At 44.3% G+C, this 23,388-nt stretch overlaps 1 protein-coding gene across 1 annotated transcript in view; it reads right to left on the reverse strand.

Annotated features, from left to right (window-relative positions):
• Nucleotides 1–23,388, reverse strand: part of LOC147003979 (cyclic AMP-responsive element-binding protein 5-like) — a 267,689-nt gene that overhangs the window by 80,069 nt on the left and 164,232 nt on the right. The window lies entirely within an intron of this gene.

A 23,388-nucleotide genomic window follows, 5' to 3' on the forward strand; every position in this document is an offset into this window, starting at 1 on the left:
CACTTGGGATGCTGAAGCAGGAGAATTGTATGTTCAAGGCCTGTCTGAACTAGAATGAGTTCAAAGACTTAGTTGAGACTGCATCTCAAAGAATAAAGTCAATTGTGGGCTTAAGATAGGGCTCAGTAGTAGATTACTGGCCTAGCATCACGAAGCCCTAGGTTGGATTCCCAGTGCCCCCATCCCCCATCCCGGCAGCCTACAAAACTTTGATCTCATCCATAAATTGTGCATTAGCCAGCTGTTCCTCCTTTTCCATCCCATCCCTCACATCCCTGAGTTCTCAGATAATTAAATTAAATGTGCCAGGGCTTTGCCTGCTTCATTGTTTTCTCATAAAAGAGATCCAGGAAAGCCGTGCTGAACAGCTCTGCACACACAGAATTGCTCAACGGCCCCTGTGCATCATATATCCATCTGCTGACATTCCCACTGCAAACTTCTAAGACAAGGTGGAGTAAGTGTTAAGGAGAAAGCCTAAAGGGACAATGAAGAAAGGATGATCTCAAGATACAGGGATGTGGAGGTTTAGAACCAGAGGAGGGAAGGAAGGAAGGAGAGAGGTAACTCTCTTCACCCATTTCTACTCTATAATACAAGACCTAATGTACCTACCCTCTCAAGTGTGGCCACAGATCTCTCTGTCTCTCTCTCTGTCTCTCTGTCTCTCTGTCTCTGTCTCTGTCTCTGTCTCTGTCTCTGTCTCTCTCTCTCTCTCTCTCTCTCTCTCTCTCTCTGTTGCATGGATGTGTTACACATATACAAGTGTGGGTGGGGGCATGACTCATACATGCGTGGGGAAGCCTATGGATGACATTATGTGTCCTGCTCTACCTATCACTCTTCCGTTTTATTCCATTGACACAGAATCTCACTGAATTTGGAGCTGGGCTGGTGACCAGAAAGCCCAGTACCCTTCTATCACTGTCTCCCAAAGTTCCAGGTTTCCAGGCATGCGCTTCTCTATCTGGCTTTCTTACGTGGGTGTTGAGGATTTGAACGTAGGCTCTCATGCTTGAACAGTGAGCATTTTTACCCACAGGGCCATTTCTTTTTAGTCATTTGCTTGTCGATCGCCTTTGAACTTTACAAGAAGTGGAAATGAAGTCATAGGTGACACTTCTGATAGAAGCAGGTCACATGAGCACAAGAAGACAGCTCTGCATTAAGGATTACTATGTAGCTAGGCTGGGTGTCACAGAGCGGAAATCACAACTACTTAGAATGCTCAAGGCTAGTTTGGGCCAAAGAGGGAGTTGAAAGCCAGGCTGGACAACTTGATAAGATTGTGTTTCTTAATAAAAATATACAGTGGATGCTGTGTGTTGCTCAGTGGATAAATGCTTGGTTGTTGTACTCAAAGCCCTGGGTTCATCCTCTAGCACAACAAAATGCCAAACCAAAAGAACATTGTGCAATCTGTCCAAGCACTTCGGTGTTCTGGATTGCAAGGTTGCTTCACACTGTAATTCTCAGAGGAAGCGCCTGCTAAAATGAGCAGCCAGGATTGGTCAGAGACCTTAAGAATCAGAGTTGTTCATTTGTCGGCTACAAAGAGATAGGCCCCTGATGATGGACAGGACTTCAGAGGTACACCATCCTAAGTCACACTGGGGCTGTCATCCCTGGCAGCTGTCCTTCAAAGGGAGGCTTCTGACTCAGCGAGATGGGCTGTGAAGGGCCTTCTCAATGTGCCTTTCCCCACTCTGATCCTGTAGACGTCATGTCATTACAGATGATGTTGGCAAATAGCATCTTCTAAAATTATCTAACATTTCCAGACTCTGTTTCAGAAAGAATTCTAATCAGTGGAGTAAAATACAAGTGAGGCACATATTGTTTTCTAGCTGTACTTTTATAATTAGCATTATGTGACCAAGGAAATCCCCAACAAAATCAGAGCTAATTCTCTCTCCTTATGATATCTGCCTATGTCTAGCTATATCGAATAGATATTATATATCATCTATCACATAGCATCACATAGTATATAGCAAATAGCATATATATATATATATATATATATATATATATATATATATATATAGTGGTGATATATCAATATCTTCTGTCTATAACTACATGCACATCATCTATGTGACTATTCAGTATATTCTGGCTTTCATCAATAGTTCCTGGCTCAGAACTCTGACATGCTTTGTGCCATAGTGGGTTCTAAGGCCCCAGACCCTGGAAAGAAGAAAGCTGCACAAGAGAAGCCATCAAGCCCCGGAGCACAGGGTTTGCTGAGTCCCCCCATGCAGCCTATGAGCATCATGCTTATTCAATGGAGTGTTCACGGAAACCCAGAAGGACAGTGTCAGGACAGATGTGGGACAGCTCTCTCATACCTCACCAGCATGCTCAGCTGTAGTTTTGTAATCTTTTTCATGAGATGTTGCAAGTGTTTTCTTGAGTTCTGTGAGCCTTTTGAGTAAATTCACCAAGCTGAAGGCCTGAGCTGTGGCATTGACATTTTGTGGGTGGGAAACACAGGGAAATCACCTGGGGGTAGTGACGGGCAGCAGAGGAGGAGGCAGTCTTAGAATCTGTCTGTGGGATCTGATGCCATGGCAGGATGTGTTTGAAGACTGTGAGTTCCCCTGGAGGAGAGGACTCCCAGCAGGCATCTGTGCAGAAGGACTGTCTACGGCTCTCTGCTTGCTCGGTGTGTTGGGGAAGAGTATCCCTATCGATCAGGTGTCAGACATGATCTGTGTTGTGAGCACACAATAGAAGAAACTAAGCTGAGCTGTGTTTTTCTTTCTATAGCTTCAGTAGCTATTGTCTGTCTGTCTGTCTCTTCCTCTCTCTCATCTACCTTGTATATACCTCAAATGAGCTTAAGTAAAACTCTAAGGGAGAAACTTAAGCTAAAGGAATTTAGCCCAAAGCTGGACCTTTGAGCATACCCTTCAGATCATACTGCCATGCAGTTTAAAGAAGAGATACTGTCTCTGATCTCACGAATTTACTACACAGAAACAAGCATCATTGTCTCACAGAAAAACCCTCATGAAACTCTGTCAATCAGCAAAGCCATGAGCTGAAGCTCACTCTCTGAATGTGTAGTCTAAACAGCTGTCTTGTTTTGCCTCTTCAATGTCACATACATACATACATACATACATACTCAAAATAAAATAAATACAACAAAATATGATTTGTTCCTTTACTGAAAATGATTAAAAAATAACCCTCTTCAATATAGAGTATAAGACTATGACCCACTTTAGACTAAGATCCCCTGTTAACCCTTAAGGAATAACTCCTAGTCTCATCTTACAGGCCTCTTCTCTTAAGAGTCCTGGGTCCTGCCATGGAATGTATACCAAGCAAGGTCTACTCAACAGAGAGATACATGGATAGAGGAGGGTAACAGAGGAGTTTGGCCCGCAGGATGTTCAGCCACTCGTTCTGGTTGAAGGTGAGTGTTATTATGCTCAGTTAATGGGCTCAGCAATGATAACTGCATAGGGCACCAAGGATGACCAAATGCACCGCAAGTCATTGCAATTCCCGAGAAAAGTCTAACGAAGTCAAGTGTCAAAGGAAGCTGTAGGTAACAGTTTGGAAAATGATCATTGCCCAACACAAGGCCTGCTAGCCTTCAACATGACTCTGAGCCTCTCCACACATCTCACACCTGAGAAAGCTTGTTAAGGTTTTATGGCCATCAATGAATCAGTCTTAGCTCTGGTTCCTTAGCTGCCATGATGGGAAATCAGTCTACCACAGAAGTAGCATTTTCCTGTCTTCACAGAAGCCAAACATGGGAAACATACATGGCTGTGTCCAAGTCTGATCTGAGGAGGTGACTTCAGGAGTCCTTTTGTCCCTTTACCCCCAGTCAGAATCAATGTGGTATCAATTGTCAAATCCTTACAACCACAGAGAAAAGTTAAATTAATCAATCAAGCCTGGAAGGTCTATCACAAAGACTCTTCCTGAATTACAACCTTGCTGAAGGCCAACACAACTGTACACCAGGAATACTCTGGCAAGGACATCTGCCCAACAACAGCCTGTCTGACCCTGGACTGATGCCACCCTCTACACTGACTCCTATAGCCATAAATGAAAGCTTTAGAAGAAACCACAAAACTCTATACTGTTTGCCCTTTGAAACTTTCGTCTCAGTCTCCGTGAGGATATCTTTAGGTTATCATGGCACACACATTCCCATTGAAATGCTTCAAGAAGGTCCGTTATTTATATTGATACACTGGATACCCTTCTAGCTCCCACTGAGTTTGGGAGTCCTCCTCCAACAGCACAGGACAGGATCACCCCTGCTGTGGCTCACTTGGGGGCCAATACCAGGAGATGACAGAGGCTCTGGTATTTAAAGAGAGACTCGTGCACTTCTAAGCCAGGACTGAGCGCACCAGTTATTCATCCTCCTCAGTGTGGTCCGATATCAAACTGAAAAAAAAAAAAGTCTCCAAATTGTCATGGGGCTCTTCCTGCGATTGTGTGCATGAAATAAGATTTGTTTGGAAGCCGGATCCTCCAGATCCACTGAATTGCTCTGGGCATTTGCCCTGTTCTGAAATCAAATCCCTCCAAACATCTCCCAAGGGCACTGTTACCATTTTTTTTTTATTATTTGTAGAGATCACAGTGGAAAATATCCTTTGGAGTCACCAGGGGTCAGCAGAAAATGACTGTGGAAGAAGACACAGATGATGGACTGTCCATTTCTTGGACAAAGATAGTGTCTGCTCCAAAGACAGTGTCTGCTCCTGGTGCTCAAGTGTCTCTGCCCTCTCAGAAAACAGTAACAGGGTCATGGAAGACCACAAGCAACTTGGAGTTATTGGGTCTTTCAGTTCCAAGATTGTCCTGTCAACATGGATTTTTAGCTGGGAAGGAAAATTAAAAACATGGCTGAATCTGCCAAGGAGAGAGCAGAGCCAGTAATTTCTGAGTTTGCTTCCCCAAGGCTCAGCTGGTCGTTAACTATCTCCCCTTGCAGTTAGACTAAAGCATCACACATTTTAGCTTTCACTCCAAATCAGAGGCTTGTTCCCCGTGCAGATTCTTCAGTGTGTTAGGATCAGTGCCCTACTGTCCTGTCTTAGCCCTAAACCATTAAACAACCTGAAATAATTTTTACCATCCAAAATTGCTTTCACCTGCTAATAACAGTGCTACCAATGCTAATAAGGAATGTGTTCTTATCCTTGTAATGGACACCACACTAAATTATTACATATATAATATCTCAACTATTTCTGAGGATTGCTATGGGAATTGTTTATCCTCACACTAGGGATGATGTAACCCAGGTATGGTGAAGGTAAGCATGCCCAAGGCCACATGGGAATTACTTGGTAGGACCAGGGCTTGGACCCAGGTCTCTCTGGTCGCAAGGTCATGCTCTTACCAATTCAGGAGACTTCATTTGTGGAAAACAAGCAAACACAATAACAACGGGGGGGAAAAAAAAAACACCAACAAACTTTGTTTCATTTGGACAGGAATAAAGGAAGTGTATTCTTCTTTCAATAATTTAATGTTCAGGGTAAGGCATCACAGTGTTTCTCAGCATCTGTGACTCACTTTTCTGGATCGCAGAGTGCTGTTATGGAAAGAAGCTGTGGTTTAGGTCATGCAGTATCATTAGATCATTCTAATGTATGCAGCACAATGCAAGAAATCTAGTCACTTGCCCTTTGGAGGAGTAGAGCGCGCGTCTGTCTGGGTTAGGACCTCTCTGACTTTGAAATTACACCCCTATCTCAGAGATCACTGGTTTGACTGCCCAAATATTTTGTACAAGGGATTCTGAGATGCTCTCCTTCCTCGTGTTTCATTTGAAAGGGCAGCCATTCTTCTTCTGGGCTGCTGCCTTATATCCAAAGTCTCATTGATAAATGTACCATATCCTTCCAAGGGACAATATCTGGTCAAAAAGGCAGCCCCTTTGGGAGAGGACATGGGAATCCCTCTATTCATGTCCCCTGGACAAAGGGGCTTGCAGTGTCATGATTTAGGAGGTCTTGGCTTAAGGCGCTGTGGTAGGCATGATAAAAGTGAGGCTAGGGATCACATTTCCCAAGGAACCCAGAACACCATACCAGAGGTGGGTGGGTGACATCCGTCTGCTGAGCTTGTGACGCCAGGCAACTTCAACAGGAGTGTCATGAAAACCAGGCTGGCCCCTCCAATTTCAAAAGCCCCAGCTCCTATCCACTTTGCTTTGATGGTGTGCAAAATGGGTCTGAAATGTGATCTCTAAATTATTCCCAAGGTTGCCGCTGCCAAAAGAAAGAGCCATAAGCCAGACCCTTCCACGTTCAATCTTCATCACCAGCTTTGAAATTAAGACCACTCTGGTGGAAAGGACTGGGAAGTAGAATGTGGCAGGCCCTGTGCCCTCCAAATTTGGACTAATGTAACTTATCCCTAAAAGACAAGTATAGACACACAGGTAGGTGCTTATGAACAAAGAATGATATATAAACAGAACTGCCTAAAGATTGAGGTACACCATAGGAGGGGAGGTAGCCTCTCTCTGTTTCTCTGTCTGTCTGTCTGTCTGTCTGTCTGTCTGCTTGTCTGTCTCTGTCTGTCTCTCTCTCTTTCACACACACACACACACACACACACACACACACACAAAGGATCTACTCTGTGTGGACAATAGTTTGTGCTCTGTGAGAACAATAAATAAGAAAAGAAAGCCTAGACAATGATTCCTGAGCTCAGAGCATGTCACTGAGTGAGTGGTGGCTATTGAGTGATTGATTATTCATTCAGATATTCATAAAATCTCACAGAAGTATGAGAGTTTTCTACAGGAAAGTCATTAAGGCTTTTTCTGAGATTGTTTTAAAGTCACAGGTATCATCTAACTCCATGACCTCACTGTAACTTTACAGGCGACTCTAGATAGGGCAGGCTTAGAGGATTGCATGGACACTGGGTTCTGAGGCTTTGGGATGGGAAAGTCTACAAATAGCTATTCAAAGGCGAAATGTAGAAATGCTTGAAGGATATTGAGAGGCTGTGGGATGTAAGGACATCAATGGCAACTGACTTCTTGAACTTGCTGATACTCCAGTTCATAGACATTTGTGCCCCGAGAAGCTGGGAACACTAAGTCTACCAACAGAAATTCACACTGGTAGCAGAGAAAACAGAATTAGGAGAAAGAAAAAAGTGGGGGTGAAAAGTCTAGTCCTGTTCTTCAAAGAATAAAGGGCCTTGTCCTAGTAGGGTTTTTTCCTTCCTTCATCCCTCCCTCCCTCTCTCCTTCCCTTCCTCCCTCTCTCCATCGTTCTGTCCCTCCCTTCTCTTCCTTCCTTCCTTCCTTCCTTCCTTCCTTCCTTCCTTCCTTCCTTCCTTCCTTCCTTCCTTCCTCCCTCCCTCCCTCCCTCCCTCCCTCCCTCCCTCTCTCTCTCTCCCTCCCTCCCTCCCTCTCTCTCTCTCCCTCCCTCCCTCCCTCCCTCTCTCTCTCTCTCTCTCTCTCTCTCTCTTTCTTTCTTTCTTTCTTTCTTTCTTTCTTTCTTTCTTTCTTTCTTTCTTTCTTTTTTCTTTCTTTCTTTCTTTCTTTCTTTCTTTCTTTCTTTCTTTCTTTCTTCCTCTCTTACTTTAATTGTTTGCTCTTTTATGAAATATGGTCTCACTTCAGGCTCAGTGTTAAACCCTATCTCAAACAATAAGGCAGAAGATTAAAGACACCTGATGCCCCTCTCTGCACACATATATAATGTACCACTCATGTTCACAGACACACACACACACACACACACACACACACACACACACACACACACACACACACCCTATCCTTAATGCCTTGCTCCATCTCACACTGACTGTTCAGCCATTCTCTCCTGAACGCCTACCAAGATCCAGGCATTCACTCAGTGTGCCCATGGTCTAGTTGGGTAACTGAAACTCTCAAAGGCAGCCAGGCATGCTGCAGAAGGAATCCACAGTGAGCCTGGGGGAATCAGGAGGGCTTGAAAACTTTGCTAGAGAACTGGCAGAAAGTAGACTAATAACTCAAGGAATGTTTAGGAGACAGGCAGCTTGTATTTTTCCAGGCCTTAAAGAGAGTTAAGTGGGCTGTAATCCTTGAAACCAGAGTTGAGAAGGGGAACTAAACTTCCCTGCCCTTCAAGTCGAACAGACATTATATTCATCAAGTGCTTAAATCCACAGCCCCTTCTCCCAGTAACGGAGCCGAGCTGTGAAAACAGTCACCTGGCCGAGATACTTTCGCCAGCCGGCTTGTCCCCGAGGTCATGGAACAGAGACCAGCAACACATTTTGCCTTTTCATTTCTAGTTGCTCATTTTTAGTTTTGTTTGGGGGCTCTCGTAAGTACCATCAGCACCTTCTCATCCTGGAAAGGAAGAGGAAGGAAGATTCTCATCCTCGGAGGGAGGAGCTGGGGTCAAGGCGTGTCTGCCCACGTCAGGCGGATGGACTTGGCTTTGTGTCCCAGAGTGACTGACAAGCCGCTTGGCTTCCCACTGCTAGGGAGGAACTGGCATTCAGGGACTCACGCAGCACTGCCACTTGCCCATCCTGGCTGCTCCACTCCCCGCTGCAAATAATGTTTCTTCCTGTCGTTTGCTTCCTTCCCACTTGGCAGGCTTCATGTCACTAATGGATCTGAAATGAATGGATCCTCTCTCCCTTCCTCTCTTGGACCTCTGACAATGTCAGCACATTCTGGGAAATTCAGCAGGCAGTTAGTTATCACCTGTGGCTCATCTCCCAGGCCTGGACTGCTTTCTCCACACCCGATGCTCCCCTAAACACCTAGAACTAAGGCTTGGGGTGCAAATACAAAGCATATTGCATCATCTCCTCCGGAACGACTCCGACTTCCTAGACATGTGGCTGGGACACACCCGCATCTCCTTGAAGATATCTTCTATGGACATATAACATTCTGTTTAACCAGCATAGAGAGTAACTATGGAGGGACACAGGAAAGGGACAAAATCTAGGTGTGGACATTATCTCGGTCCATTCTTTCTTGATAAAAGGCCAACAAGTGGGTTAATGATGTTTGCTTCCATTATCAGCAACAGGATTTGCCTTTCAGTTGCTTGGCTTGCTAGAAAGCCACATTGTGGCTAACTATGCAGAAATGACCACTCTCACAGTTGACTGCCATTGAGGCAACATGACTTGTTACATGTTACCTATGTGACTTTGAGTAAGCAGCACCCTTTCATCTGCAAGGAAAAGATCATAATATCCCTGTTCTACAGATAAGAAAACTGAGACCCAGAGAAAACTGGTAATTACATTTTATACCTCATGCTGAATCCACACAGGACAGCATGTTATACACAGGACACCTTACTCAGTCACTACCATTTATCTGAGCCCCTTTTCACACATAGGGCAAGTCCAGGCTATGGCAGCATAGGAACCTCCAGTGGAATGAAGCTACCCCACCTCCCCAGCATTGAACTCTTGACCCCTGCAGGCTCAGTGCTGCACCACTGCCCACTGAGCTAGCCAGCCAGGCAGCCTTGGGGGCTGCAGAGTCGCTAACTACCCAGATTTCGCTTCTAAAGGACTTCAACCCCTTTTGCTCTCCCTTCCGAAATCCCTTCAAGATTTAAGTACACCTTCTAAGTTAATCTGCTTCAAACATTTGCTTAAGAAATCAAAGAAGCAAAAGCGCCCTCGCCTTCACTCAAAGCTGAACATGGAGATAGAGGTCTCTTCCCGTGCTGGTTCTGCCTTCTATTCCCCATGAGTTCTTTGTAAGGAAAAAAAAAAAAAACCTATGTTGGCCACAGTTGCAATCAGCTTTAATTCATTCTTTATTGCTGCTCTGGTTTTCTGTTATTTGAGCTGGTTTAACTGTTAAAAGCGTTTCAAATGTTCACATGGTCTGCATTAGGTTACTGAATTAAAACAGGCACAGCCCACCAAATGTAGCTCTCTGAAATGCAAACCACATGAATTTGATTTCTTTGTGGTATAACTTTAATTGGGTTCAGAGGTCTCCGGGACTTACCTGTCTATCTGCTCTGTGATGACCTGATCTGATAAGAAAAACTTAAAGGGATGGGGAAACCAGAATGGCTTCAGTTCTAGTTTCTAAACCGGCGCTCACCATTGCTTTGGGGGTTGTTGCTCTCCATCCAGCTACAACTCCACAAAGTCAACTCAGTTGGAAATTGTAGGATCCTCCCTTGAGGCTTCTACACTTGTTGTCCTACTAAGTGCAGGGCCCTCCCCTGGGGCTTCTTCACTTGCTCCCTGCTCCACTAGCAAGTGTGTGGTAGGCACAGAGCATCCAGCTTACAAACACAACCTACTGGGAGATTGTGAAGATAGTCTTAGAAATAGGGTCACATTGCCCTTAACTCCAGGGTCTCCACCCCTAGTCTTCTCAGCCAGATATCCTCATATTTTGAGTCTCAACAGTAAAGAAAGTTTCAAGCTCTTGGTTTTAAGGAGACTTTTTCAGCCCACGTCTTCTGCGTGCTATGCTCCTTCTTCCAGAAGCTTCCATTTGGTCCTAAACTGAAGGTGGGCAGAAGCAGGGTGAGTTCCTAGGAAGAGCTAAACTTCCCCTTGAAGGTTTCAAAGAAATAGTCACATGACATAAGCACATCAACACATATCTTCTGAGTATTGCCAACAGATATCACGCAAAGCTACCACAGAAGGGAAGAGGCTGGAAATCAACAGAACTACAACGATTCCATACTGAAGAAACGGCAGTGAGGAGGGTTAGAAGACTGCTGAGTTTTCAGCCTGGCTTCCTGACAAATGGCATTAAGCCTCAGTGACAAACACCGTTGTGACTTCAAGTCCCAAAGGGAGACCTGGCGGTGCACAGAGGAAGCACGACATCCTTTGGAATTGTTCTGGCCTTGTTAGCACCCTAGGAACACAGGTGGGATGCATGGTAGTGGGTCTGTTGACTAGAGATAGAAGTAGAAATTTGGTTTGCAACTAAACAGTGCACATTTTCATTAAAACAATGGAGGAGAAGAAATTTTCTCTTCAAAAGTTTATTCACTGCACAAAAAGGCTCACTTGGATGTTCTACAAGAATGTTGCAGTCTTTCTGAACTAGCTAAGCCACAGAAACACACTCACTTCTTACTCTTCCGTGAGCTGGGACCTAACAATGATCAGGGCTAATGATAATGATAATAATAATGGTCTCATCAGCATCCCAAACTTTGGTGGAAGGGCCATCCTCATTTTAACAAAGAACAGGACACCAAGTGACTAAGGAAAGCTTCCAAAATGTCATGTTACTGGGTGTGCATTTAAGCTGTGTGAGGCCAATGCTGGTCTTGCTTACCAGGAGATATCGCTCTCTTACCATGGTCTCAGCAAAAGTAGATTAGGCAAGACACAAGAGACACAGATGGAGAAGAGATGAGGGAATCTGTGTTCAAGAGACAGACATGGCAGCTCTCGGGGCCTGTTATCTTCTTGTTCTACTCTATCTGGAACTGATACCATCGGGAAGGAGGGAAGCCATATCACTATTCACTACCTAAAGATGCTTCCTTGGGATTTTGTGGAACCATTTTATCTTTACAATTACTTGTTGGATAATGAGGGAGTAGAAAGAAAATGTCATTCTAGATTAAAAAGTGGTGTAAATTTGGTGTATTATTTCATTCTTGGTCAAATTCACCATCATCAATGAAAGCAATATGAAACTATTGAACACTAATGGTTTATATGTTAAGGTAGTTGGAGTAAAGTTACTGATACCTGCAGCTAAAATGTTTGTTTCAATATTAATTTTTTTGGTAATACCTGAGACAGAACCCAGGGTATTATACTTTACCAGTGAATTATATTCCTGTCCATATGCATTGCACATTGTATGAAAGATCTCTGGTGGCTTGAGGGATACATAGATGATAATGTCAATGAAATGTTCATTACAGAACATATGTAGCAAATGTGTAGTTCTTTAAGCCTTCCTATATATATTAAAGGTATAAGAGTTGAATTTCAAAGAGAGACTATAAGGCAAATATTTTATTTCTTGGCTTCTGGTTTCCTGACACATTTGAGTTATTTAGAAAACAGGACAGGTGGTAAGAAATGTCTTTGCTGGGAAGAAAGCCAGCATCAGATAATAATTGCATTGCCCCTTTTCAAGGAAGACAGTGGCCTTGGGAACAACTCACTGACCACTTGTCATCGTGCTTCCCAATCTCAGGAAAGATTTTCATTCTGAGAGAAAACAAAAATTGAAACACCATCATGTGGAAAGACACGTCTTGTTCTATGAACTCACAGAAGGGGTGGTAACATTCCTGCTCAAGACAATGTCCAATCACAGAAGGGAGAGGGGATTCATTCTAAGAGCCCATCCTTCCATAAGGAACTTTACACAGTCCTTGTCTGCGAGGAGAATGAGAATCATATTCTTTAACAGTGTAGCCACTGGTAAGTTAATTTTGCTCTAGTAAATAACCCTCAACCCATGCTCATGCAGACACCCCTAAGTAAGTGCAGTGAGCCCCAAATTGAAAAAGACATGAAAATAATAAGGGAATGTTAGGAAGAAAAAGAGTGGGGGGAAGAGGATAGGATAGTAATGATGAATCTAATCGAGGTACAGCGTGGTGTGTGTGTGTGTGTGTGTGTGTGTGTGGTGTGCAGTGTGTGTATGTGTGTATCTGTGGTGTGCAGTGTGTGTGGTGTGTGTGGTATGTGTGTGTGTGGTGTGGTGTGTGTGCATGTGTGGTGAGTATATGTGTGTGTGCAGTATGTGTATGTGGTATGGTGTGGTGTGTGTGGGGGCGAGAAAGGTAAAAAAGTACAATGATGATGAGCAGAGGTGGATTTTAGCATTTGAACTGTTTATAGTACTTTTGGGTTTGAGAACATAGACTTGGAAGACTATAGGAATAAGTAGCCTTAGGGAAAAAAATAAATCCCTAGTTGTTTGTTGAATATTTTCTAAAAGATATTTTAAAAGATCATACATAGTACTGAAAATAAGCAACTAGTTATTGCCACTATTGATCTTAGTGTTTAAATTAAGGAGATGTCTCTCTCTAATTCTTTTATATCTATCTGTGCTACTTCTGCACCAATATAATCCTTCCATGTGAAACGGAGAATATTCCAGTTACATAAAACCTCAATATCACATAGGGGGTTGGCTCCATCCTGAGCACGGAGTCACTCACAGTGTCTGAGCCAAATCAGGGTCTCAGGGGGTGCCTTCATTTCAGCCCAAGGTGGATAGGCTTATCTCTTCTTACAAGAACTTGGCCTATTACCTTGCTCTAGAGTCCACAGCTCCTTGGAACATCCTTGGGTACTCAAACAAAGCTAGACAAGCACTGGTAGAGCAAGGTGACAGAAAAATAGAAGAAAAGGCATTTCTGGCACGGAGAAAGCAGCGTATTCTTCACTGAAGTGTAACCAGTGGGGGCCTGGGCTGAGCTGGCCCTGGTTTTATAACCTCTCCACACATGTGCACAGTCAGGGCTAAATTTAAAACCTATACCGTGAACCTTAGGAAAATAAACCACATTAAACATGCACAAATTGAAAATATTACACAAGAGATTTCACAGGAAATTGGTCCAAATTTAGCTTTGCTCTTTATGTATTTAAGCCTCTTATGCGTTGCTCAGAACTTTCTATCAGAATTCTAATTTTCCCTGCCCCCACCTCAGTCCCCTCCAGCTCTGCAATGGGCTGCTTAGTTTTACAAAACTTACTATTATTATTATTTTTTTTAACTTCCAAAGAATCCTGCTGTACTTTCATCAAACAGTATGCTGGCTGATGAGTCGTAGCATTAGTGGGAGGGGTGCGTGTCTCCATGAGAGGGCCACACTGGTCCCCTAGACGGACTGCTTCTCCCTTAACATATGTGTGAACCTATACAAGGCATCCAGAACAGACAGATGTGACACTTTCGGAAATCTCCTTTCTCTTATTATATAGCCATTGTGATAAATACCATCTCCATGGTTTAGAGTCTCGCATTTATTTCCTCTCTCCTATATGTTTCTTTTTGTTCTTAATCTTGGATTGTCTTTCTCTGAACCTCCCCCAAGTGCCCCCTCTGGAGTGAAGTCAAGCAGAGATAAATAAATAAGCTACTCGGATGCTAAGGGTCTAACAACCCAGCTCTTACAATGACATACATCTTATCGTGACAGGTCACAGAGCCAGAGCTGGACCACCCTTTCCACCTCAGCTCTGGTTTTCTGCCATCAGTGGTGACTGTGGGGTGCTGCCAGGGCATGCCAGTCTGTAGCCCCAGGAGCTCAGCAGTTGCCAGGTGAGAAACTGTGCCAAACCGAAGAGTGGTTTTAGGGGGGACAGACACACATGGCCTGAGGACATGCTGGGAGGTGCCACTCTTTCCCAATTGTTGCGGCCAGCCAGGACTTGATTATTACTGGCGCTTTCTTACAAACCACTTTTCGGAGCCTTATTAAATTAGAGCTTGTTTTCTATTTAGGTTGGAATTTTTTAAATGATTTTTGAAACCTGAAATTCATGGTGTGTGCCTGCTTCTCTTTACTATGCCAAAAGAACACAGTCGATGGTAAATGTGATTACGTTTATCCTGGTCCCTTTCCTTCCCTCCGATAATTCTCTACTTCTTATGAGAATTACAAGGCTCAGGAAGAGGGAATAAGTCAGGCAAATGTTCAGTCCTAGACTGCAGTCAGAGAGCACAGCGGATACGGGGTGTCTGGGAGTCTGGAGAGCTGGCAGGGAAAATTACCCTATTGTAAAGAAACTTGCAGAAGGTTCCCTTATTCCTATGACTATATTCCTTTAGTTTTTATTTTAGAAAAATTGAAAGAACATCCTGGATCCCTGCCAGTGCTGTTGGCTAACCTGGGGAACAATCTGCCCCTCCTTTATCCACTGATAAGGGCAGGCATCACATATGCCCAGGGGTCTTGCACCAGGACTCCAAGAGGAACATGTGTTTGGAAGACACCCAGGCAGAGTTCGGTCCAGAAAGGGTGAGGACCACAAGCTGAGTCAATGGTTTGGCAAGGAGAATTACTTCAATTTTCTGGCTCATTAAAAGTATTATGGAAATCAAGGTGACATCATGATCTGATGAGCCTATTAAGGGAAGGATCATGTGGATCCGAAAACTGCAAAGTCCTAAAGATAGGAACGCTCAAACGAGCCTACAAACAAGGAGGCTGAGACAAGAAAAGCAATTTGTTTACATACCACGGAAAAGTTAAGTAACTTCCCTGATTGCAAACATTTGTTTTCAAGTGTCAGGAACGCTATGAACCCGGAACTTGAAATCCCCACCCTGTGATTGACAGCCTTGCAAACTCTGTGCCTCTTTGTTCCTAACACTAAGCCCTACTCAGGGTCTCACTCTGGGGAGTGTCCCCTGCTCCGTTCACCCACCACACAATCCTGCTGCTAATGTGCTGCTGGTTTATGGACCTTACGGCCTATTAGATGGCTTGGAGCATACAGATGCAGTGATTTTTCCCCTTTAAATCACCCAGTCCTAGAAGGAGGTAGAAGGAGACTTTGAAAAGAGCCAAGAAGAAACTACAGGATCAAAAAAAAAAAAAAATCAGTGTCACCACTTAAGCTATTCCCCTTTTCAAGATGACGTGAGTGGGGTACAGCAATTCCAACTGCACACCCAGCCTGCAGGAGAACAGGAGGGAGGCCCAGTGTAACCAACCTCTGCAATTCCATTCAGTACTTTTTGAAAAAAAAAACCATAATTATACACATATGCATCTACAAATACAGGCTTTCCTGGCCAAACATAAGCACACGCAGATTAAAATCAAAGCCCACCCTGGGCTGCCCTTCATAGCCATCTCTCATGGCCTCCCTTGTGACCAAGCAGTGAAGTATTCAAGACTGTATGACAGGGTTATTGCAAACTTTCAGAAGGCTCAGTTCAAAAATGCCCAACCTGTTTGAGATACTGACCTTCCCTCCTTTGCAAATTATAGGGCAGATAGCTCAAGACACAACAAGCACGTACTTCAGCATGTGACTGTTAGCACTTGTGGCAGAAGAACACGCATGTAACAGTTAGCACTGTGGCTGAAAGAACACGCGGACTGTCTTCCACCGTGTGGATGTGCAGTCCTGAGAAAGCTGGGAGGCTACTAAGTTCTTCTCTGAGAAGATGTCAACAGCGGCCCTTCCTGGTTTGAAAAGGCCTCCTCATTCCCTCCCATAGCCATGGAAACTCAGAGCGTGTCACCAAAGAGGTCCTGGCTACAGGACAGTCATTCTGTAGAATATAGTCTTGTTCTGGTTCTTCGTTTGCCTTTTTCTTTTTCCTCTTAATGCTTTTATCCCCACAGCTGTTGTAGCTCAATAAAAGGAGAGTGGGGTGGTAGATCTTTTACCACAGTTCTCTTGCCAAGGTAGACAGCACCATAAGCCATGGAGGCATGCGTATTAGTTCCTGAAGCTTCGCTAACATAACAAATTACCAGACTGGATGCCTTAGAAACAACAGCAATGTGTTTGGTTTGGGAGGCTAGAAGTCTGACATGGCGGTGCTGCCCAGCTTTTTCTTCTGGAGTTCTGAGGCAGAACATGTGTGTGCCTTAACCCTAGCCTTGAATACTCCCCATAGTCCTCTGCATTCCAAGGTCTTCAACTGTACCAGCTCTGTGTCTGTCTGTGTAGTCACATGACACCTTCCCCTGTGATTCAGTTCCTCCACCTCCACATAAGGAGTCCAGTTGTTGAATTTTGGACCCATCTAAGTCCACGTCTTAACCTGAATTACATCTTAAGTCAGGGGTCATTTATATGTGCCAGGCATTAGGACTAGAGTGTGTCTTCTGGAAGAATACCTCTCAGTTCGTAACCATACATATCCAATAGTCAAGATTCACAAACAAGTCAGTCTTGCCTCTGAGATGACAACTCACTGAGCCTATGAACAACGCTGTCCTGGGGTATGGTACAGTATAGGATGATTCTATGGAAGTGGCCATACTATAGCCCTTGAGCTTAGGGGATGGCCATACTGTTGGGGAAGCAAAACTATAGAGAAAGAGGAAATGGTAGTGAAATACTGGAGGATTAAATCAAAACTGAGACAGTGGAGGCTCACAGAGGAGGCAGGATACAACACTCTCAGTCCGTGCCTTCTGCCCCCTCTGCCTAGCCATGTTTCTCCTGCTGTCCTGACTCACAGGGTGAGGTGCAATGAGGCTCTCACTTTTGCGGTGACACTAAGACACACGGGGTCTGGTGGGATTTCTGTTTGTCTTCCCTCTGCTGTTTAGCACTTTCTACATGCTAAATGCTCTGGCTTACACAGGCTTCCGGTCACTTTGGAAACCTTAGGTTTCTACTCCAAGTTCTTCCACTTTCCACCGGTGATGGTCTCATCACGGCTCCAGGATAATAGTCTTGAGGATGGCACCTGAGCCATGTTAACTGCAAACTCACACTTAACATTGTAATAGAAAGATGCGAACAGAAAAAAAAAAAAGCTTAAAATTCTGTACTTTTCAAACTATTTTCTTTCTAGAGAACCCATTATTTCATGGAATTCTTCTAGGGAAAAATAACAACAACAAAATTATCAAAAGTGGATCTGCTATGGCTGAAATGGAGTCTGGAACACAGGTGTCTGGCCTGCCTAGGCACCCTCCTGGCCTTTATCCTTGAGATCCTGAGCAGGTTAGATCATGTCCAGTTGACTTAAAGTGCCCATCGTCCAATTATCAAACTTAATGTTGTGGCATGTAGATATCACATTATAATATTCTGGAGTCTACTTTTAAAAAAAATTATTCATTTATTTATTGTCGGTCTGTTTTTATTTAAATGAGAAATGTCTCTGTGTGACTGAGAAAACAAGAGTTTTCCTATCATCAGGCTGTATTTGTGCCGGCCCTTTTCTGTCTCTGGCTCTGCCAGTTAACTTGCCTTGAGCCCCTGACAGTACCCCGTGGTTTGCTCTATCTGCTAAAATCCATGCGTCCACCTAATTTCAAAGACACTAACAATACCTTGAACCTCTTTTTCACTGAACAAGTGGAGGACAGGGCCTAAAATTAAGTTAATTAATAGAAAGAAATTTAATAAAGGAAAACAATCAGACCCATTGCCATAAAAAAGCAATTTAAGAACTAGACTTTGGAAAGTCCCCCAGCTTTCTAGAGATACTCTCACGAGAACATGAAGGGGAAGACTTTTTCTATGCAAAAGTCTTTACAAACAAGTCCTTCTTGCTGCCAGGCCAAAGTGGCTTCCATCCCACGAGGCATCTGGGTTAAGTCGGAACTGACCAAGGACTGATCTGAACAATGCACACTCCCTGCGATTATGCACAAAGGATTCTCCCTGTGATTGTGCCCTCGGAAGGCTACCGCTGGAAAGCAGCATATTCGGATTCTGTTTTATTAAGCCCCACATTGATGGGGCCCCTGTCCCTTGGCTTTGCCTTGTTCTAAATTCCTAGGACAAATGAAAAATGAAAAGCCAGCAACCCTATACTCCCATGAAACCTTACCTAAGAGCGGGCTTCAGGACTGCGGAGAGACTGCTGGGTTTCTGTTGCTCTGCTGAGCTGCTTGTCATCTTTTATGAAAACCCAGACGGGAATGCTCCTTTGTAAGAGTTTCCCAGTTAAACAGTTTTTCTATAAATAATACCCAGGGCCACAAATCCCTGGAAAGCGCCTTTCATTTGCTTCACCAAGGGGAACTGGGTAGCAAAGGGAAACAAGGGGAAAGGATTCTTTTTGATGCCCATATCAAGACAAGCTGTATACCACCCTGCATATCTGTGATACCCTATGAACCAAGTCGCCTCCCTCTTGACTAGCTAGGAAGCATTTATCCCATTGACGTGACACCTCCCCTGGCTCCCAGCTAGGTGACCCTGGTCTTCTCTGACCACAGGAGCAGCGGCAGCTTGGCGGAGGAGAACGGATGGACTGTTTGGGTGTCTGTAGAAACAGCTGACAATCAGTCATGTTGGACCTGAGATGCCAACTACAGACCATTCGGCAGTTTTTCCGGTAGCTCTTGGGGTGGGAGGTGTCTGTCTGGCTTAGCTACTTGATCTAACAACTACTCACTTTGGGGAAAAAGAGGCTAAGGCAAGAGACCCCACACTCGGGGCATGTGTTGTTCCTTTTAGGCACCCATGACTGTGGGACAGGCTTGGCAAGGAACCCAGGAAGTGACTTGGAGAAACTTCATCTACAAGAATGACTTGTCCTGATCCTTTTCCTTCTGCGTCTGGTGTCACTTTTAGCAGGCACAGTGTCTGCTGTGCTCACTACACTGGTTAAGGAACACCAGACTCTCTTGGTCTTCATGATTCCCTGAGGAAGGCATGGGGGACATCTGTGGCTCAGGCACTTCATGTAAGACAGCACAGGGAATGAGAAACAGTAAAGAATGTGCAGGTTATCGCGTCTATGGCCAAGTAGGCTAACTAAGAAAAATTGCAGGTGAGGGCCCAGTATCTGTCTCAAAATTTTAAATGCACTAATAAACAGATAAGCAAGCGAATAGACAGGCAACGTTGCACATAATCCACCTCCAGATAGGCTCTCTGCTTTCTGTTTGTTGACTCCCTTCATTTTCCCTACATTTTAGACTAAGCCACTTCAGCTTACCCTCTCACTGAAGAGCCATTTTCTCATTTGTTCTTGAAATTTTTAAATAAACTTAAAGGCTTCAAAAGAACTGATTTTCACCTTCAAACTTAAGAAAAGCCAAGAATTTAGTTATGCAGTCAAAGACCTTCTGTGTGTCATTGGGCCTCCTTTGTACCAGTTCTGCATCTGACAGCCACTGGGTAGGAAACCCAATGAAGTTGAACCAGGAGAAGGGTGTGGTGCAAACGTGTTCAAGCACTTGTGGGTGATTGTTTTGTCCTTTGTGTTCCATGGCTCCTGTGAGAAGCCTCAGTCTCGGGCAGGCTCCAAACTGCCAACTCAACGGGGCAAATAATAATTATTCCTAATGGCAATAATAATTATGGAACGCAGTGCACCCAATATTAGATGGGTTGTCTGTGGCTTGAGGTGGGGCACTCAAAGTTTCACACATTTGCTCTATAACTCTCTCTCCCTCTCTCTCTCTCTCTCTCTCTCTCTCTCTCACACACACACACACACACACATACACACACATGCATACATGCACATACATGCAGAGTAAGACAGATACAAAGAAAGAGAGGAAGAGAAAGAAGAGAAGGAGGAAAAGGAGGAAGAGGAGGAGGAGGAAGAGGAAGAAGAAAAAGAAGAAGAGGAGGTGTAAGAAGGAGAGGAGGAGAAGGAGGAGGAAGAAGAAATCTCAACAGACACACTCTTATGTTTCTCCGCAAAGTACCTACCTACAGAACCAAGATAAATAAATGCCATCTATATGCACAATAGAAGGAAATTGGAGCACATGTAATCTCTGATAGCCGATGTATACTTTTTTCCTTTTAGGTGGAAAGTAACTTTTCCAAGTCCAGCTTCTTTCTTTTTTGGAGAGAGCAGAAAACAGGAGGGAGGGAAGAGAGGTCGGATGGCTCTGGATGCATGCCCTCCCCCACCCCCTCTCCACATCCACCTGACTCTCCCCACAGACATCATTGCCTTCCACTGACAGCACATTCTGGCCCGTTCTGCAGCGCACTTTCCTCCTTATTGAAAGTGGGGATCTTCATCTACATCGTTGTCCTCTCTCCAGTCTAAGATGGGACAGTCATCACCTGGAGGATGCCAGCTGTAGCACTTCATCTTCCCACAGACGAGTAATGTCAGGGTGTCAGAGAAATAAAAAATGAGCCCTTCTGAAAACAATCTTTCTAGACAACAGGGAACTATTCATATTTCCCAAAATATAAGCAAAGAAATCCTGAATCCACAGAGGTTATTTTTTTCTTTAAGTTCATTGCCTTTATTCACCTTGTGAGAATACGCATGTGCCATGACCCATGAGGCACAGAGAGCAGAGCGCAACCTCGCCACATGTTGGCCTCAGGGACTGAGTCACACGCCTGGCTTGGTGTGGCAAGCGCCTGTGCCTCTGGTACTCTGCTTTCCTCTTACAATCTTATTCTTGCTTGTCACCTTGTGTCATGAAAGAAGAAAACTATACAAGAGCATTCATGACATAGGAAAACCCTTGTTATTCAGAATACACTGGATACAGCTGGAAAATGCTTCAAGTGTTTTGAATAAGGAGCCACACCAGTCAAAGAGCCTAAATTATGTTCCAGTTAAACAAAATATTAGAAAATGTGTATATATACATACCCTTTTCATTTGGGTGCACCTGGACTATAAAAGCCCACAGTCACCTTTAAGAGTGTTGGGTAGTTCAGTTTGGATTATTTTAAAGTCATTTTTTTTTCAGTGTTTTAGAGAGGTATGGTTTGGAATACGCACCTATAATGTTGTGGTTTTGTTTAATTTTGCCACTAAAAATATACTGTGGCTTAACTCAAGGCAGCAGAATGATTTTAAAAGTAGAGTTTGGCTCCATTGACCTTACCAGTTCATCCAAATGGCCCCACCCGCTGTGATCCCAGTACTATGGAAACAGGATGAGTCATTATCTCCATCTTCTCTTTAACACTCCTCTCACTGCTCAGCCCTCTAGGCTCTCTGAGCTGAACACTACTGGGGAAGGGAGAGGAAGTATCATGCTAATCACAGACTCTCCAGGAAGCTGAGTTTGGTGAGAGCCATAGACCATCTGAACTCAAGGGTGTGTCCATATGTTGCCGAGAGCATGCCCAGAATAGAACCCAGGAACAAGTGGGAAAGGGGGGGGGGGGGTCCATGCAGTCAGCAGGCCTTATTTGGAAAGCCAGGGAGACCTGCCGTTAGACTCCACTGCTGGCTGGATAGCCTTTTCTCCATCTCCATAGCCACTCATTCATTCCACACCAACTTCTATTACATGGGAGTTATTGCACCCACTTTCCAGTTGAGTAAAGTGAGGCTCAGAGACTCACTCACTCACCTTGGGTCATCATCATAAGGAGTCAAAGCAGAGGCAAAGTGAGCCACCTACTCTACCCTTCCCCAATTCCTCTCCTGGGAAATGCTGGGACTCACCAGAAAAATCGAGCGATGCTGTTATCTAGATCCCTGGAGTCTGCCAAGCAGATTCTGATTGGGAGGGGAAGGGCTCACAAATCTCCAACCCTACCTAGGTGAGGAAGGACTCGTAGCTACTGACTTTTGAGGGAGAAAAGTGAGTCTGTGTGGCCCTGGTAGTTTGCCCATACTCCAGTGTATAGATTTATACTCAGGAGTGTATGGGCAGCGCAAACCGGATTGTGAGTTAGAAAACAGAGCTCAGAGAACAAGGAGGTGGGAGAAGAAGGGTTTGGGGAGCACTTAGGAGACACGTCAGGGAGAATATGCTGAGAACACATGTGTGCACGTATGACGTTCTCAAAGAATTAATAAGACTTTGCTTTAAATTTTTCTTGACGAGGTCAGTGTGGGAAATAATATTTATTGTATTGATTGTTGACATAGCAGGATTTAGAATCACCTAGGAGTAAAACCTCTGGGTTGGATTAATTGAGGAAGGCCCATATTATAATTGAGCTTTACCATTTTGTGGGCTGAGGTCCCAGGCGAGAGAGAGAGAGAGAGAGAGAGAGAGAGAGAGAGAGAGAGAGAGAGAGAGAGAGAGAGCGCTTATCATCAGCATTTGTTTTCCTCTCTCTGCCTCCTGACTGTGGGTAGGTGCCATGTGACAAGCTGCTGCCATGACTGCCACCCCCACAAAATGAACTCCAACATTTTTTTGTTAAACATCCTTCTTTAAGTTGCCCTTGTCAAAAACAGGAAAAAAAAAAAAGCAACAAATGGAGTCCGAGAGGAGAGCCTGTGCATCGACCCACACAGCACTGCGCACGCAATCACCTCACCTTTACAATTAATTAGTTACGAACACTAGTACCTTTGGGTCTAGGAAAGGAGCCTGGATTCTTCTGGCAAGTCCTGTCATTTCCCAGGTGAGGAATGGAAGGGTAGAGTAGGTGGGCCAGCTTTACATCTGCTTCAGCTTATTCATTGGTGATTCATTCATCACCAAGGAAAGTGAGCCTCACTTTACCCAACTGTAAAGTGGGTGCAGTGATTCCCACATAATAGAGTTGCATGTAGAATGAATGAGGGGCTATAGGAATGGAGAAGATGCTGAGCCTATCCAGCCAGCAGCGGAGTCAGAGGCAGGTCTCCCTGGCTTTCCAAACAAGGCCTGTTGACTGCGTGGACCCCCCTTTCCCACTTGTTCCTGGATTCTGTTCTGGTAACACTCTGTTGGACATATGGACATATCCTGGTATTCAAACAGTCTACAGCTCTCACCAAACTCAGCTTCTGGAAAGCAAACTAAAATCATAATAATCATAGTAAATTTGGGACAGGAAAGAGAGACATTG

This window comes from Mus caroli, unplaced genomic scaffold, assembly GCF_978045245.1.
Source record: "Mus caroli unplaced genomic scaffold, Mus_caroli_1 scaffold_7, whole genome shotgun sequence".
In the NCBI taxonomy this organism is placed as follows: domain Eukaryota; kingdom Metazoa; phylum Chordata; class Mammalia; order Rodentia; family Muridae; genus Mus; species Mus caroli.